The sequence below is a fragment of the Ursus americanus genome, chromosome 14 (assembly GCF_024610735.1).
Source record: "Ursus americanus isolate L20-20 chromosome 14, mUrsAme1.1.p, whole genome shotgun sequence".
NCBI lineage: Eukaryota > Metazoa > Chordata > Mammalia > Carnivora > Ursidae > Ursus > Ursus americanus.
The window spans coordinates 31,827,388-31,843,310 of NC_142140.1; the positions used below are offsets into that span (position 1 = coordinate 31,827,388).

The following is a 15,923-nucleotide window of genomic DNA, read 5'->3' on the forward strand; positions in this document are numbered from 1 at the left end:
AGAGAGAGCAAGAGTGCACAAGCAGGGAGAGTGGTAGACAGAGGGAGAAGCAGGCTCCCTGTGGAGTGGGGAGTTTGACTCGGGACTCGATCCCAGGATCCCGGGGTCATGATCTGACCCGAAAGCAGACGCTTAGCCGACTGAGCCACCCACGCGTCCTATCATCCTTCATTTTAAAAAGGAGTTGCTCCGGTTTTCCTTTAAAAAGGCAGCTTTCCTACCCCGCTGAGGTTTGTTTATACGATACTCTATGTACCTAAAGGAGAGGCTGGAGACGGAAACATGGAACCCTTGTGAACTTGGAACCACCAATGACTGACATTCAACTACAGGGTGGAAAGTGGAGTTGGCCGAAGGATGGGGCCAGTACAACTGATGCCTGCAAGATGATGTTAGGGAGCAGGAGAATACTAAATAATGCTCAGGGCTACACAGCAGTAACTGGGTAACAGAACACTGACATCCATACTGAGAAGTCAGCTTTCAGCTCTTTGTCAGTTCTGCCAAGGTCAATGGGACTCTCAGTATGGTGTTATCGGATACTTCTCTAAGTCTTCCCCTCTCGCAAGCAACAGCTCCTAGCTACTTAATAACATGGTTTCTTTGTGTTGATTTTTATGGTTTCTTCCTTCTTTCTTTTTTAAAGATCTAATTGTCTTTTTTAAGTCACTCATGAATGGGGCAGCATGCCATCTAGCAAGAAAAGAGATATTTTCAATTTATAGTAGGGACGCAAATTAATTTTTAAAATTAAGTTAAAAGGAGTCAATTTCAAGAAAAATGCGAAGTAGGCGGTATCTCAGTCTTATGAAAATCAGAATGGTGATACGTGAACGGCAGCCAGTGGGGCAGATCCATATGAGGGGTGGGCCCCAACCGGGCTGAAGGTGGGACATTCCAGCTGGTTCTCTCGTACCAGGCTCTTCCACACACCAGCTGCGAGGGCTTGATTTCCTCAACTATTAAATAAGGGCGTTCATCCAAATCACCTCTTCAGTCTTTTCCTACTCTGAAGACTTAAAGCGTTTCTGAAATTACCCTACACAATTAAAGAGGAAGATCTGGTTTGCCCCCCTCAAGAATCTTATTCCTTGTTGCGTGTTCCCAGAACCTAAAACAGTACCAGGCAAGTATCTGTGGCTCGACAATGCCTATTGCCTGAATCATTGAAAAAGACTGAAAAAGAGGGGGAAATGCACTCGTTTTACATATCTGCTGAGTAAAAGCAAGGCATCCCAGGGTTAACGACAATGATCTCTGTGGCCTCGTGGCACAGTGTGAAGAGAAGCTACTTTAGGAAGAAGAGAGCTGGCTGTTAGGACACCAGGGAGCGTAACACACTCTCACATCCCAGACTGGAGCCTGCCACCCGGGAGGCCTCCTCCCGTTAGCATCCAAGCTGTGCATCTGGGGCCGTTATCTCCAAATACAGGGGTGAAGACTAGTGGATAGAGGATAGACCAGTGGCTCCACATACACATTGCATCTCAAAGTCCCTAGTCTGAGGTGAGAAGTAAGGCATAATGCGTCACGATGTCCATGTTCTCACTGATTTTGCAAACTGGGAATCCTGAGATCCAATATCCTCATCCTAGGATGTAATGCAAAAGTCTAAGAAAAAATAGAATGTGAAACATTTTCAAAGAATCTTGCCTTTCCCTAAATAATCTTACCCATACGCCATCATATCTGACAGACTGAAGTCCTAGTCTCTTCAAGATATTATTGTAACAACAAGAGCAACGGTAACCAGGACCACCACCACCACCTCCACAGCCAAGGATGTGAGAGCCACACCCTCCATCTATGAGTAACTACTGGATGCCACACCCCAGACAGCCAGTTCATACACATCCTCTCATCTTATCCCTCACAATATTATGAGGTAGGAAGCATTTCTCCCATTTTCAAGATGGAGAAACTAAGGCTTAAAGAAGTTAAAAAATGCCCCATGAGGTCATGTGGCTGGCAAGGAGGATGGTCTGCATTTCAAAGCAATCCTGCAGGTGTCCCTGGTTCATGCCACACTGGCCTTCTCTCGGGGCTTGCTGGCTACAGATGTTCACCGGGCATCACTTACACACAAGGCATGGAGGTCAGCGTCCCCACTGGCATTGTGTGTGCTTCTCTAGAACTGTTGTTTTTTTTCTAATAGACTTTATTTATTTGAGAGAGAGAGGGCGAGTGAGTGTGAGAATGAGTTGGGGGAGGCAGAGGGAGAAGCAGACACCCTGCTGAGCATAGAGACTGACGCGGAGCTCGATCCCAGGACCCCGGATCACAACCTGAGCCAAAGACAGACTCTTAACCGACTCAGCCACCCAGGCGCCCCTCTAGAACTGTTTTAAGAGCAAGTAACATGCTAACTTTCCAGGTTACCAGTTAGCTTATTACCCAATTTCTGTTTTCTTTTAAATACTGCCCAGTGCCGCTTATAATGTTTTCCCTTAATACAGCAATATGAAAATTCTTCCTACAATGTTTTCCACAAGGAATATGCTAAATTCCTAAAATCTGAGTATAATATCCAAGCCCTTTAATACTGTTGCATCTACCCAACACTGCTTTTTGAAACTAGGTGCTTGTCAAGATAAACCAATCTCTCAAAACTGTCACTAATGATGAACAGCTAGAAAAAAAAAAAAGATGGTAAGATTCTCTTATGTGGAAGCCCCAGGACTTGATGAGACAATAATTCAAGAAATGGGAAGTTCTTTTTTTTTTTTAGCAATCTCTACACTCAACATGGGACTCGAACTCACGACCCTGAGATCAAGAGTCACATGTTCTTCTGATTGAGCCAGCCACGCATCCCAAGAAACGGGCAGTTCTAACTTCTTGTCATATATATCATCTCCGTCATGGAGGAAAATCACATCGAAACTTCCAAATAAGCAGTTAAGCTTGCCCAGTCATCACTGAAAGCATGGCATGGCCCCTAGGATTACTGCCACAAGGTGCCCAACTCTATGCCCTCCTCATCTTATTGTCCCCCTCTCAGTCCGGCTGAGCCCATTCCTCCTCTGTGCTTTGCAGCGCTGACAGCCCTACTGTTGATTAATTATCTTTTTTTAAAGTAGGCTCCATGCCTAGTGTGGGGCTTGAACTATGACCCTGAGATCAAGAGTTACACGCTCTACCGACGGAGCCAGCCAGGTGCCACTGACAGCCCTGCTGTTGAAACGAGCACACCTGGCCTGGACCCTGAGATGCTAGCCTCTCTCTGCCCCTCAATATTCCCATTATGCCCTCCTCTCTCTCCTGATTTTCTCATCATGCTCTTTTCTCTCTCTCCTGATTTTCCCATCATGCTCTCCTCATTCTGTCTCCTGATACTCCCCTAATGCTCCCCCCCCCCACCGCCGTCTTCCTTGGAGAGCTCTCCATCCCTACATCTTCCACCATTCCCTCCTTCAGGAAATTCAAAACTCAACATGCCTGGCCAGAACCCCCTTCCAGACTTTTCTAAAAGCCCGCCTGAGCACCTGCATGACTCAACAGCCCTACCATGTCCCAGACGCATCTCTCCCCCTTCTCCTGACCCATTCATTTCTCCCCATCCATCTAGCCTCCCAGACTCTGATACATCTTTCACACTTCCCACTCCTGTTACGCAGAGGTGGAGAGGGGCCGGCACTGGAGCCAGCTTGGGTGAGTCTAGACAAACTAGGCCGCTCGATACACGACTATTTAAATTTCATTAAATAAAATTCAGAGTTCAGTTCTGTGACACCTGTCACAGTTTAAGTGCGTGGCAGAGCCACACATGAAGAGGAGCTTCTGTATTAGACAGCACGGCTTTAGGGGGGTTATACCCCTGAAAGCCTCTTGCCACCAATTCCTGAGGCTGATCTGGTTCAATGTATCCTAGGAATGTTGGGAAGGAAGACAAATTCCCAGCAGGTGTGAGTCAGACCCCAGCTCCCTCAGCCACCACCCTGGGTCCGAGTCCTCATTTCTTCTTGCTCCCATCTGTCCCATCCCTAACACTAGTTGCCAGGAGAAACTTCACAACTCCTACCATACATTAGGCTGCCCTGGTCGAAGGTCAACTCGAACCACTCAATACGATCCCAACCCAACTTCCTGGACCAACACCCCCATCTCTGCCTGCACCCCGAATGACCAACTCCCGTCCCCATGCCAGCCGGGCACAGCCTCACGCTTTGTTTTTACTCGGGCTGTTCCCTTCATGTGCAGCACTCCCGTGTCCTGGCTGCTAGATGAACTGCTCTCCACCTTCGGGGCTAAATCACATATCACACTCCCCAGGAAAGCATTCCGGTTTCTTCCCAGAGGCTCAGATCTTCCAGATTCCCCTCAAGCTCAGAGCCCTGCTCCTGGCACAGACTTTGAGAACTGTCCATAGGGGGCTTTTGGGTGTGTATCCAACCTTCAGGTGCCCAAACCCCTCCCAGCAGACCTACTGAACCAGAGAAATCGCCCACTACAAGTTGGCCTGGAGAGAGGTTTTGAGGAAGCTTACAGAGGAGCCCCAAGCTCATTAAGGGCTGCTTTTTTTTTTTTTTTTTTTGGTAATCAACAGTGTTAAAAATCCATACTCACTCTTCAAAGAACACAGCCTTCTTTCCCAACTGCTACTGGCTCTGGCAGAAGCTGAAAATGAGATTCTGGAATCACAAGAAAGAAAATGACAAAGCATTAAATCATATTAGAGAATATGAATGAAGTGCTAACAGCCACAGAATTGCTGGCTTTGCTGGAGGCGGAGTGCTCTCCTCCTCGGCACCGGCAGAGTACAAATACCCTGCAGCTTTAGAGCCCACCTCTCGTTCAAGTCACGTCTCCCAATTAAGCAACAGGCACAAAGGGCAGGGCGTGTCAGATAATGAGCTAGGCCCGCCCGCAGGAGGTCAAAGAAGAGATCTGCAGCAAGAGTACAAAGCAGGGAGTGACCTGATGATTCCTGGGCTTGCAGAGGTTAGGGGGAGAAAGGCAACAAGGAGGAGAGGGGTTGTCAGGCACACTGAGGGGAAAGGGGACTCTGGGACCCACAGATGTAACTGAGACGCCCCAAAAAGAATCTTCACCTTCTCCATCCGGGATTAGGGTTTACCTAAAAGTTGTACTCAGAAAGGAATGAGAAGGGGCGCCTGGCTGGCTCAGTTGGTAGAGCATGCAACTCTTGATCTTGGGGTTGTGAGTTTGAGTCCCATGTTGGGTGTAGAGATGACTTAAAAATTTAAAAAAAGAAAATTTTTTTAAGAGAAAGGAATGAGAAGAAGGTGGCAACCAGTGGACAAATGAGGGCATGTTTCTCCCAGAGAGGCTAGTGAGAGGGACCCCAAAGCTCAAAACCAGGGCTGGACAGAAAGCCACTGGCAAAGGGACCACGGCAGGAGAATGAGGAGCCGGGCAAGGGAAGGTAAATCCACAAAAGCCCTGAACTATTTCAGAGGAATCAGTGAGGAACCATGGAACCATGGAGGTTCTAGAAGAAAACCTGAGAACTGTTTGAAAATACCTCCGTGGGGAAAGCCTGAGTCAGATATAAGACGCAGAGGCCATAACAAAAAGATTAATATGTTGACCGCATAAAATGTTTTCAAATGTCCACAGGGAAAGAGGAACCACCAACAAGATTAAGACTTGTCAATATAAATCAGAGGCAACAGACTAATTTCCTGAATGTATAAAAGCTTCCTACAAATCAATTAAAACAACAAAATCCAATAGAAAAATGGGCAAATGATCTGAGTAGCCAATTTACCAGAAAGGAAATGACTCTGGAACATATAAAAAGACCCTCAATCTCATTTATAATAAGAGAAATGCAGATTAAATCTACAAGGTAATGGCAATCTTGATTTATCGTACTGGCAAGGAACACAAAGTTGACTAACTGTCGCTGAGGCTGAGGGGGACGCTCTTCCACACGCACCAACTTCTATTCCCATCAACAAGCTCTATGGATGGCAATCTGGTAAAAATCTGAGGCAATGTAAACCACACATTCCTCCGACCTGAGCATCTCACTTCTAAGAGTTTGTGTTTATACCGAACATGTGAGATCGTGCTTGTGCAAGTTACTTGTCACACTGGTATTTATCATGGCAAGAGGCTGGAATTAACTCATATGCCCACTTCTAAGGGGGCCTGTTAAGTGAATGACGGGATAACTTTATAAAGGAGTATTATGTATAACCATTAAATACAAATAAAATTAAATGTAAGCCATTAAAATAGTGACCTCCAAGGTTCATTGTTAACTCAAAAAAAAAAAAAACAAACCAAGGAACAGGGGCATCTGGATGGCTTAGTCAGTTGAGCGTCCCAACTCTTGATTTCGGCTCAGGTCATCATCTCAAGGTTGTGAGATCGAGATCCACTGCCGGCTCTGTGCGGGTGTGGGGACTGCTTAAGATTCTCTCTCTCCCTCTACCCCTCCCTGACTCTAAAACAAACAAACAAACAAACAAACAAAACCCCAGGAAGAGTAGAATGTGGACGGAATAATGCCTCTTGCATTAAAAGAGAGAGGAGAGAAAGAGGAGAGGGACGGAGAAAGAGAAAGAAATGTTATGTTTATATATGTGTGAAATGTTTCTGGATGGATACACAAGAAACTGGTTACCATGGCTGCCACTGGGAAGGGAAACGGGGACTAGAGACAGAGATGAGCAAGATTGTCACTGATACCCTTTTGTATCTTTTGAATTGCTACTATGTGCGTGTATAAGGTTTTCTTTATTTAATTACAAAATATAATATAAAGTCCTCAACTAGAATGGTCTATCTTCCATTGTCCAATACAGTAGCCGTTAGCCACATGTGACTGTTTAAATCGATCAAAATTAAATAAAATGTAAAATCCAGTTCCTTGGCAGCACTAGCCACATTTCACGTGCTCAAGAGCCACATGTAGCTAGTGGCTACCAGACTGGACAGTGGACAGAGAGACCATTTTCATCACCACCAAGAGTTCTACTGGCCAGTCCTGGAGCCTATGCTAGTTAAAATGGCCCATGAGAGTGAGCAACCAAATCTTAATTGTTTCACATGATAAGGGAAGATCTACAAATGTGAAGGCTGTTAGCCTGCAAATCCCTCTCCCTCTACACAAGCTAAAAGGCCAGGCTGCCTGCTAAGATAACAAAGACCAGAGAGGGATCCTGTCCTGTGTGACTATCCAAAGGTTAAGTCAGTTGGAAATTCAGTTCTCAAAGGTCAAAGTCCAGCACTCTAAGAGCATAAGGATTTCCCTTTTGCAACCATACAGGTGCATAAACCAGACAGGCATATCTCCTTTGTGGCTCTGGGAGAGGTACTGATAAGATGATCACTTGGTCCCAATTGGTGCCAAAGTGCTAGCACCTGGTTCCCCCTGGGGGTTCCTGTTTAAGAACCAGCCAAGCCCACAGCCCTTCTCCTTGGCTTCTACCACCTGGGGGCAGCTCTGTGGGCAAGGAAACTCAGCCTAGTCAGGCTGGTCCTGTGGGCAGGGAATTAGAGAACCAGATAATCCTGCCACCTGCTTCTCGGGAGAAAGGACACAGTCAGAGGGGGTTAAAGCAGGCAGCTGAATCAGGGGCTCAGCTGGAAGGTAAGTGGCTTATGTATCTGGCAGCGTATCTTCCAAAAAATTGCACTGGCCAAGAAACAAGGCAATAAAATACCCAACATGTGACCTCACGTAGCCTAGCACCTTCAAAATATGAGCCTTGGGGGGTTCAAGATCTAGGCTGACGAGAGTCTGACCTAACTGCCTGCTTGAAATCATGTTTAAAACAAGAAACCCCCCCAGAAATAAAAGCCAGTCTCCTGCTGGATAGAAGAAGAGCCAAAGTCACTTGACCTTTCACCTCCAAAGACCCCAACGTCTTCAGGCTCTCAGGGAGTCCAAACCAGCTTTGATTCCAGCACTCCACTGGCGGATTAGTGCGGATGCATGCACTGTCATCAGCCGAGGTCACCTCTCAAAGGTAAAGTGCTAGAAAGAGCATCACTTACGTGATTATTTTCCACATGACTGAACGGAATTAAAATAGCCCTTTATATGGGTACGCAATGGCACAGAGCCTAAAATAGAACCTCAGCAACCAAAACACAGTCTCCCATTGCTGAATCTGTGCTTCGCAATGAGAGGAAAAAGCAAGGAGATTAAAGAGGGTTTTGTCATTTCTAAAGGAGGTGAAGTTGGTCTGTAGCATTTTCTAACCACAGGAACAAAGTCGGCGTTAGACAGAAGGGAGCCCTGTTATTAAGAGCCTGGAGATTTTTATCAGGACAAGATTTCTGGCTCACAGCAGAGGCTCAGCATTCAGGGCCCTTTGTGAGCTGGTCCCCACCTTCTTTCTAGCAGAATCTCCTCCCAGAGGAGATCTCTATAACCCTGGAGAATGAGCATCCAAAAAAGGGACCTGTGGTGAAGCCACATGGGAAAGCTCACAGTTAAGAAGAAAACACAGTTTGGTTTAGAACTTAATCCAAATAAAAAAACCAAAAAACCAAATGTATTTTAAAAGCAAGAGTAAATATTGAACAAAATGAAAATGAGGTCAGAACTGCAATCCTGTGATAATTCTTAGAATAAAGAATAAGTCTCACGTGGGCTGTCTTAGAGCATGATAAATCCTTCCGGTTAGCATTTCGTTATCACAGTGCCATCACAAAGAAGGCATTTTTGCAAACATACCTTATTGATCTCGCAAGGGCTTAATTCTTTGATTTTCAAAGAATTGATTTCTGAATGCAATTTCCCCCCTTCTCTTCATCAGGTCTCACTTGGCCAGATCCTCATCTATTATTGCCTTGACATGTCAATCAAGCAGTTCTCCAACATCGCTTGCTTTGATTTCATGAAATCCTGCCTCTCTCACAAGAGTTACAATTTCACTTTCCACTGTTTGTCCTGTACCGATCTGCAAAACGTCCTAGGAGCTAGGAGAGACAGATGATCAAGACAGGGATGCTCCTGGCACCCGGCTAGACACCACGGTTGAAAACAGAGGGAGGGATGATGGCGGGGGACCTCAGTTTAAATGGCAAGCCCATTACTGAATATCTTCCTGCGATGATGACTTCTGTTCCCCTCTGTGACCTGGAAACTGTAGGGAACCAGATACCAGAGATGCTGATAGGCTGACCCTCTAGGGACTGTACCTGAATTGCCTTTTTATTTCTCTCCATTTCCCCCACTCTCTCTCCCTGGAAGATACTCTTGATCTCCCCCTATCTTCTTTATAAGTCTTTCTAGCAGAGCTAGGAGCTATCTCCTTCAGTGTACCTTCCCTCAGCCCCATCAGTCGTTAGGAACAAGTAAGCCTCGATAGTTTGTAGGAATGCTTCTCTCTCGTGGCATTGGTGATTTGTGCCTTTAAGCATGGGACCCATGAGAACACCAGCTGTACCCTTCACTGGGCTGCAAGTCTCTACAACAAGTCTTACTACATCTCTGCGTCTGCCACAGCACTTCAGGACACACGGTGTCTTGCCCTTGGAGGGCGCTTAGTCAATCAATACCAAATGATAAGCGAGGAGGTGAGGTCACGAATCAACAGGGCTGCTCACTAGTGCCACCGCAGGCCATTCCTTCGCTTTGTTCACGATGGTCTCCAACAAAACGAACATTCTTCATCAGAGCGCTGAGTTTTAGAGGCTATCTCCAGATCGGCAGTTGGGACCCAGAGAAGTTAAGCAAGCTGTCCAAGGTCACACAGCTCTTCTCTGCCTCCAGTCCACCAGTGGCTCGCTGGGGCCACACGGTTTTTATATTTGGGGATTATCCTCTTCTATCACCCCCTGCTCACCTCTTTCCTTGAATGAGCCACAATCCCTGATATGTCATACTCTTTCACACCTCCAAGCCTTTGGCACACATGGTACTCTCCCTGGCATGCCTTTTCTCCCTCCTGCCTGGTGCGCTCTAGCTCATTCCACAAGTCTTGGCCATGAAGCCCAGCCCCAGTCTGTAAATGCTTCTCTGAGGATTCAGTTTTGCAGATCTATAACCTGGGTTCAAATCTCTGCTCTGCTACGACCCACTATGTGACCTTGGCAAAGTCACTTCACCTCTTAGGGCTTCGGTAAAAGGATAGAATGAGAGGGTGCATGGAGACAGCTCAAAGCAGTGACTGGTGGATACCAAGTGCTCACTCTGGACAGCTGTGAAGATCTCACGGGCCCTCGCAGGGCCAGGGAAGGGGCCCTGCCACACCTCCATCACCCCTCCCCTGCAGTGCCACCATGCCCCAGGCTCTCAGAGGCTTGAGTCTGCGGGCATGTCGGTGTTGCTATCTTTATACTCCCGGAGTCTGGCTCCTAGCTCCATTCCCAAATTTCATCACATAAAAGGCTTGAATCTTGTTCTGAGTATAAGGCAAATACCCAACACCAACAGCCACAGAGCCACAGCCTCTGGAAAGCAGCCTAAGCCAAAGGCTGCTGTTACTTGAGATAATTACTTAACAAAAAGAATACGATCACAACCTGCAGCAGTGTTGAGAACCTCTGCCCACACAGTTTGCAGGCTGCCCTGTCCCCCTGAATCAGCAGTTTCCTTGGTGCAGCCCCAAACACGTCCAAACACAGGCAGCGACCCCCTCCGTAGCTTCTGGGTTTGGAAAGCCTGGGAGATGACCAAGAGGGTTTCTGAGGGCCCAGTTTAGGAGCGTACCTTGATCTTCTTTGAAGAGACAACTACATCCAAGGTCAGAGAGGACTTGGGTTTGCAAAAATTGCATCCAGATCTAGGGTTTCTCAACTGTGACACAAGGGACACTCTGGGCTGGCTAGTTCTTTGTTGTGGGGGGCTGTCCTATCCATTGTAGGATAGTTAGCTGCATCCGGGGGGCCTCTACCCACTCCATGCCACCCCTAAGTTGTGACAAGCAAAAATGTCTCTAGATGTTGCCAAATGCACCTGGGGGTGGGGTGGGGGGAGCAAAGCTGCCCTCAGTTGGGAGCTCTTCTGGAGGAAGTGAGCCCACTTGACTCCAGCCCTGGATTTACTGCTGCAGTAAATCAATGAGGAACATTCTTAGCCACTCACCGTATCTGCCTTAAAAGGACATCTTCCAGTCCTCAGGGATTTTTTTTCCCCTAAGTTCACAGTCTTAAAGGCAGTTGTTCTCAACCCTGGCTGCACAGAATCTCCCAGGGAGCGTTTTAAAAATGTAGATTCCGGGACACCCCCCACGCCCCTGAGATTCAGATTCACTGGGCTTGGGGAAGAGGCTGGACATGGGTATTTTTAAAAAATTCCCGAGGCGGTTCTAACATTCTAACATGCAGCCAGGATGGAGAAGCACTACCGGAAAACATGCCATTTGCTTCCATCTCCCCCATCCTTTGAACCTGGCAGTTTGTTAAAAGCCAGTGAACCAGAAAACCAAAATGAGGTTAAGGGGATTTAAGTAACATCCTCATTCTTGACAACGAAACATTCTCCACACACTCCATTTTTTGGCCTGCAGATGACTTGCTAGAAAGAATGGAACTTAACCCGGTAGTCATGCAGTTTGTCCATGGCCTTACTGATCTAAACAGTGCCTTCCCATAAATCTTTCTGGGAAGATGGAAATGTTCTCTCTCTGCTCTCCTTAATACAGTAGCCACTGTCTACACATGGCTATCGACCACTTGAAATATGGCCAGTGTGACTTAAGAATTTTAAATTTTATTTCATTTGAATTTGATAGCCACCATATTGATAGAATGAAAAATATTTGTGGTCCTGCAGGGTCACAGAAACAAAGTCCCACAGCCTGCTAAATGCCACGGAACCATACAAGTTTACAAAAATGTATGCCTTAGAATATCTAAACTCAACAGTCTTGAAATTATCAAACGGGATCCTAACTTACCCTAATAATCAAATTAGGATTCATTTTAAAACATTTTTTTTTTCAACCTGCAGAGCTGGCTTCCCCGGATTTTCCAAACACTTAGCTTTGAGCATTCCTGGCCCTTTACTTTTGAACACTCATCACTGTAAAAAGGGATCTCATCACCAAAATAACCAGGAGTTGGTAAAGAATATAACACAGGGAAGTTGATTTCTACTCTGAGCCACTTACTAGTGTCCTAGGGAAAAACACTCACCCCAGCTTTCCTTCCCTCCAAATCCAAAGTAAACCTTTGAGTCAAACCTCTTGCCCCCAAGATAAACCTGAACCAACACACAGTGCAAACCAAGGTTACTTCTAAGAACAAGCTTTCTTTTTCTCATATCACTAAGCTTCACAATTACTTACAATTGCATGAACTGCATTCACACACTCATTCTAGGTGTGTGGAGCCTCACAGAACTCAAAGTTCATAGATTTTTAGAGCTAAAAAACAGAAAGGCGATTCTTTTTGCCAAGGCAATGGATGGTTTAGAGGCGAAGAAAGCAGCACAGACCTTTCTGAGCACACACACAAAATGCTTACCTCAGGGCACCTAGCTCACTCAGCTGGTGGAGTGTGTGACTTGTGGGTTCAAACCCCATGATGGGTGTAGAGATTACTTAAAATCTTTTTTAAAAAATGCTTTTCTCTCCTTGGCTGGGACTCCTCTGGCCCACCTCTAAGCAGAGTCAGTGTGAGTCATTTAGTGATGATTTAATAGGTCTCCAGTAATTCAAAGTGGGGGTCAACACTTACCCTTCATAATAGCTGGTGCTTACTGAGTGCTTACCACATCCTGGGCCCTGGGTGCTATTTTATCTAAATCTTATCACTGCCTTCTGAAGCAGGTGCCATTACCAGAAGTTAAGGCTCAGACAGGTTAGGTAATAAGCCCATGGCCACACAGCTAGCAGTGGTAGCACTAGGATTAGACCCAAGTCTCTCTGATTTTCTGGTGGGAATCCTCTGGGTTATGAGAAAAAACACACATGTAATTAAAACGTTGGGTACCATGCTGAGCCATTATCCCACGATCAGGCCGTAGCTCAATGAAGGGAGTCTGGTGTTGCGGGATTCAGAAATTCTGAGCCTATTCTTACTTCAGAAACCACACCATACCCCCAAAGGACCCCTCTCTCTCTCTCTCTCTCTTTCTCTCTCTCCCTCTCTGTCCTGGGGCTTCACCAGGCAAATGGTTAGAGGGGTCTTGGGGAGTGCTTCTGATCCTGCCAGCACAGAAAACATAGGCAGACACATGTAGATAGAACTTTCCAAATGCCATCACGGGGGTGGAAGGAAAGGATCCCAGTTACAAGATCCCAGGGGAGAAAGGAATCGCTTTCGGTTGGGCGCAGGGGAGGAATCAGAGGTGCATTCCTGGGACCACTGAGCTGGAGCTAAGGGGTAGGTACGATTGAGACATCAGAGATTCCAGGGAGGGCATTTCTAAAGGAGGGGACAGCCTAAGCAAAGGGAGCACCTCATTTGCCTGGGTTATAGCAAAGGAAGCAGAGGGGGAAGGGGGAGATCAGGATGCAAACAGGGGAGGGAAGAGAATCTCCAGGGGCCTAGACTGATGGGCTGGGGCAGAATGGGAGCTCAGGAAGTAATGACTGACCATCCCAGGACATGTTTAGCATCCCAGCCCTGGTACTTCTTAGCTGGGTGGCCTCCAGTACATCCCTTCTCTCTGGGCATCAGTCTCCTTGAGGACGACACCCAGGACCTCCCTTTGGTCTGAGAACCTACTTTTAGAAAAATTGGTGCTAAGAACATAGGCTATCAATTTCTCTTATTTCTAACTTCCTAGATTATAAAAATGTTAAGAATTTATTAGTTACAATTGGGTAAATATTAAGTCTAGTGGTTCAGAATGGGGGCTTTGAGGTCAGATTCCCTGTGTTTCCTGGGAAGGGGACACATTCTTCCTCTGAGAAACAGGCATCACATTGGTACCTACCTCATGCATAGAGCTGTTGGGAGAAGTGAAGCAGATAATCTTCTAAAGGTGCTAGGACAGGATCTGGCAGCCAGTACTTGTTTACTCTATGTCAGCTATTACTTATAATAAACTCTTCTTAGCTCCTAACCAGGTAGACTAGCCATGAGGGATAGGTGAGGCAAATGCTGGCCTCCAGTCCAAGTTGGGACCTCTTCTTAATCAACCAGACTCTGAGGCATAAGAAGGGCTCCACGTACATATCCCAGATAGCACAGCCTCTAGACCCTCCTGCAATCTCTTCCTCCTTCCCTATTTCATTCACTCTGTCAACTTGGCCTCCTCCACTCGAATGCGGGTACAGGGGCGCAAATCTTGCATGTGCTCTGCCCTCCAGCCAGCGTTACACAATCCCAATTTCCAAGGCTGCCAGGAAGGCAGCGAATGTGTGGGCGGGGTATGCTGGGGGTTGTAGGGCAGCACCGAGCTGTCGGGGTGGTTGGACCAGCATCCTAACTCAAGGGTTGCCGGGAGGAGAGGGCATGAGGCCGAGGGAACTGGGACAGACTGAGGAAAGGTGAGCTAAAAGGCTGCTGGGGGTAGGTGTTGGCCGGGGGAGGTCCCGAGGGGCGCAGATAGCTGGGGGCGGGACTGGGGTAGGTCCCATTAGCTGGGAGGTCGAGCTGCAGCCCTTCCTCAGGAAGTGGTTAGGACAGGGCTGCAGGAGCCTCCAAACCATCCAGGCACCAGGAAGGGTGCACAGGGGCTGGTGCCGGAGCCAGCGGTGGGAAGCGGAGTAGGAAGAGGGTGCAGGTTCCCGACGCATCCTCACCTTGTCCCTGGGCTTAGGGCGGTAGGCAGCCCGGGGAATGAGGGCACCTGGGACTCGGGAATGTCAAACCCGTCCAAGGGTTGATGCCATGCCGGAGCGAGCGAACCGAGTAGAAAGAGAGGTGCAGGTCCCCCATTTCGCCCCGAGTGCCGCTTGCGGGGAGGCCAGGCAGCCCTGACTGGAGAAGTGGAGGGTAGGTCACGGGGCCATAAGGGAAAGAACCCGGACACCCCCCTCTCAGGTGCGCATCCCCGCCCGGTCCGCCCCGCCCCGCCGGCGCTCACTCCGTCTGACCTCAGGCGCCTGGGTCGCGCCGCGGGATCCGGACGCAGGTCCTCGGCCCCCGGCCCCGCTCGCGTCCGGCGGCAGCGCTCGTGCCCGCGCCGCTCAGTTCCCGGCGCCCGGCTAGGCTGGACGCCTTTAAAGGCGCAGCGCGCCGTTCTGCGTCTGCCGACAGAAAAGCCGGCTCCACCCGCGCCGGCCGCTCGCGCGGCTCCGCGGCTGACTAGTCCGGTCTACGGCCGATCCCGCACGGGCACCCTCCGCCCCTCAGCTCCGCCGCTCAGAGCGTTAAACCCGGAGGGGCAAGTTAGGGTGTCGCACAGCCCTATCTCAGCAACCTGTCTCCAAGAATTCAAGAGCCCAGGGCAGAATGCCCGCGTCTCCTCCGTTCGCGCGCAGCGCCAAGTGCGGAGGGCAGAACCGGCCGCCCCGCCCCGCTCCGCCCCGCCCCTAAAGAGCTCTCGGGGCGAAGGGAAGGGGTGGAGACCCAAGGAGCCACAGTTCCACCAGGCGCTGCCAGAGTTCCTCGAGGCATTGGCTCATTGTTTACTAAGCACCTACTATGTGCTTGGTGCTGCTGGGCACGCGTCGCAAAGTGACTCTGGCTGGATCTCTGCTCTCAAAGAGCTCAGAGGGACAGGCACAGGTTCACGGGCAAGCTTAGCAACGCTGTCGTACACATGTTGTCTCTTTTAATCCTGTGAGGAGGGCATTGTGATTGGTTTCCTTTCTCAGAAGAAAGGTGAGGAGCTTGCCCATGGGTTCAGCCTGTAAGGACAAAATTGGGAATTTAGACCCAGCACCTGGCTCCAAAGCTCCGGGGGGCAAAATGGCAGTGTTGAAAGGCTTTCAGCCACCACTGGTTAAATTCCCAGTATGATCATTTCTTCTTTTTAAGGACAGTTAAACCTCATCAGGCAAAAAAATAAGGAGTGGAGCATAAAAGTTATCACCCATGAAATTCAGTGTTGTCTGACTAGCTTATCTGCCACAAAGCCTGGATTTTTGAGCATCTGGCCT

At 48.2% G+C, this 15,923-nt stretch overlaps 1 protein-coding gene across 6 annotated transcripts in view; it reads right to left on the minus strand.

Moving 5' to 3' along the window:
- The window catches only part of ABHD6 (abhydrolase domain containing 6, acylglycerol lipase), a 76,237-nt gene that overhangs the window by 38,101 nt on the left and 22,213 nt on the right, over positions 1–15,923 (minus strand). For 3 of the 6 annotated variants that reach the window (XM_045807454.2, XM_087866916.1, XM_087866918.1), the window contains one exon: positions 4,567–4,631. The gene's annotated coding sequence lies outside the window, so the exon portion shown is untranslated. Of the gene's footprint in view, positions 1–4,566; positions 4,632–14,621; positions 14,800–14,915; positions 15,322–15,923 lie in introns of those variants that run through there. The other 3 variants (XM_045807453.2, XM_045807451.2, XM_087866919.1) reach the window with 3 other exon arrangements.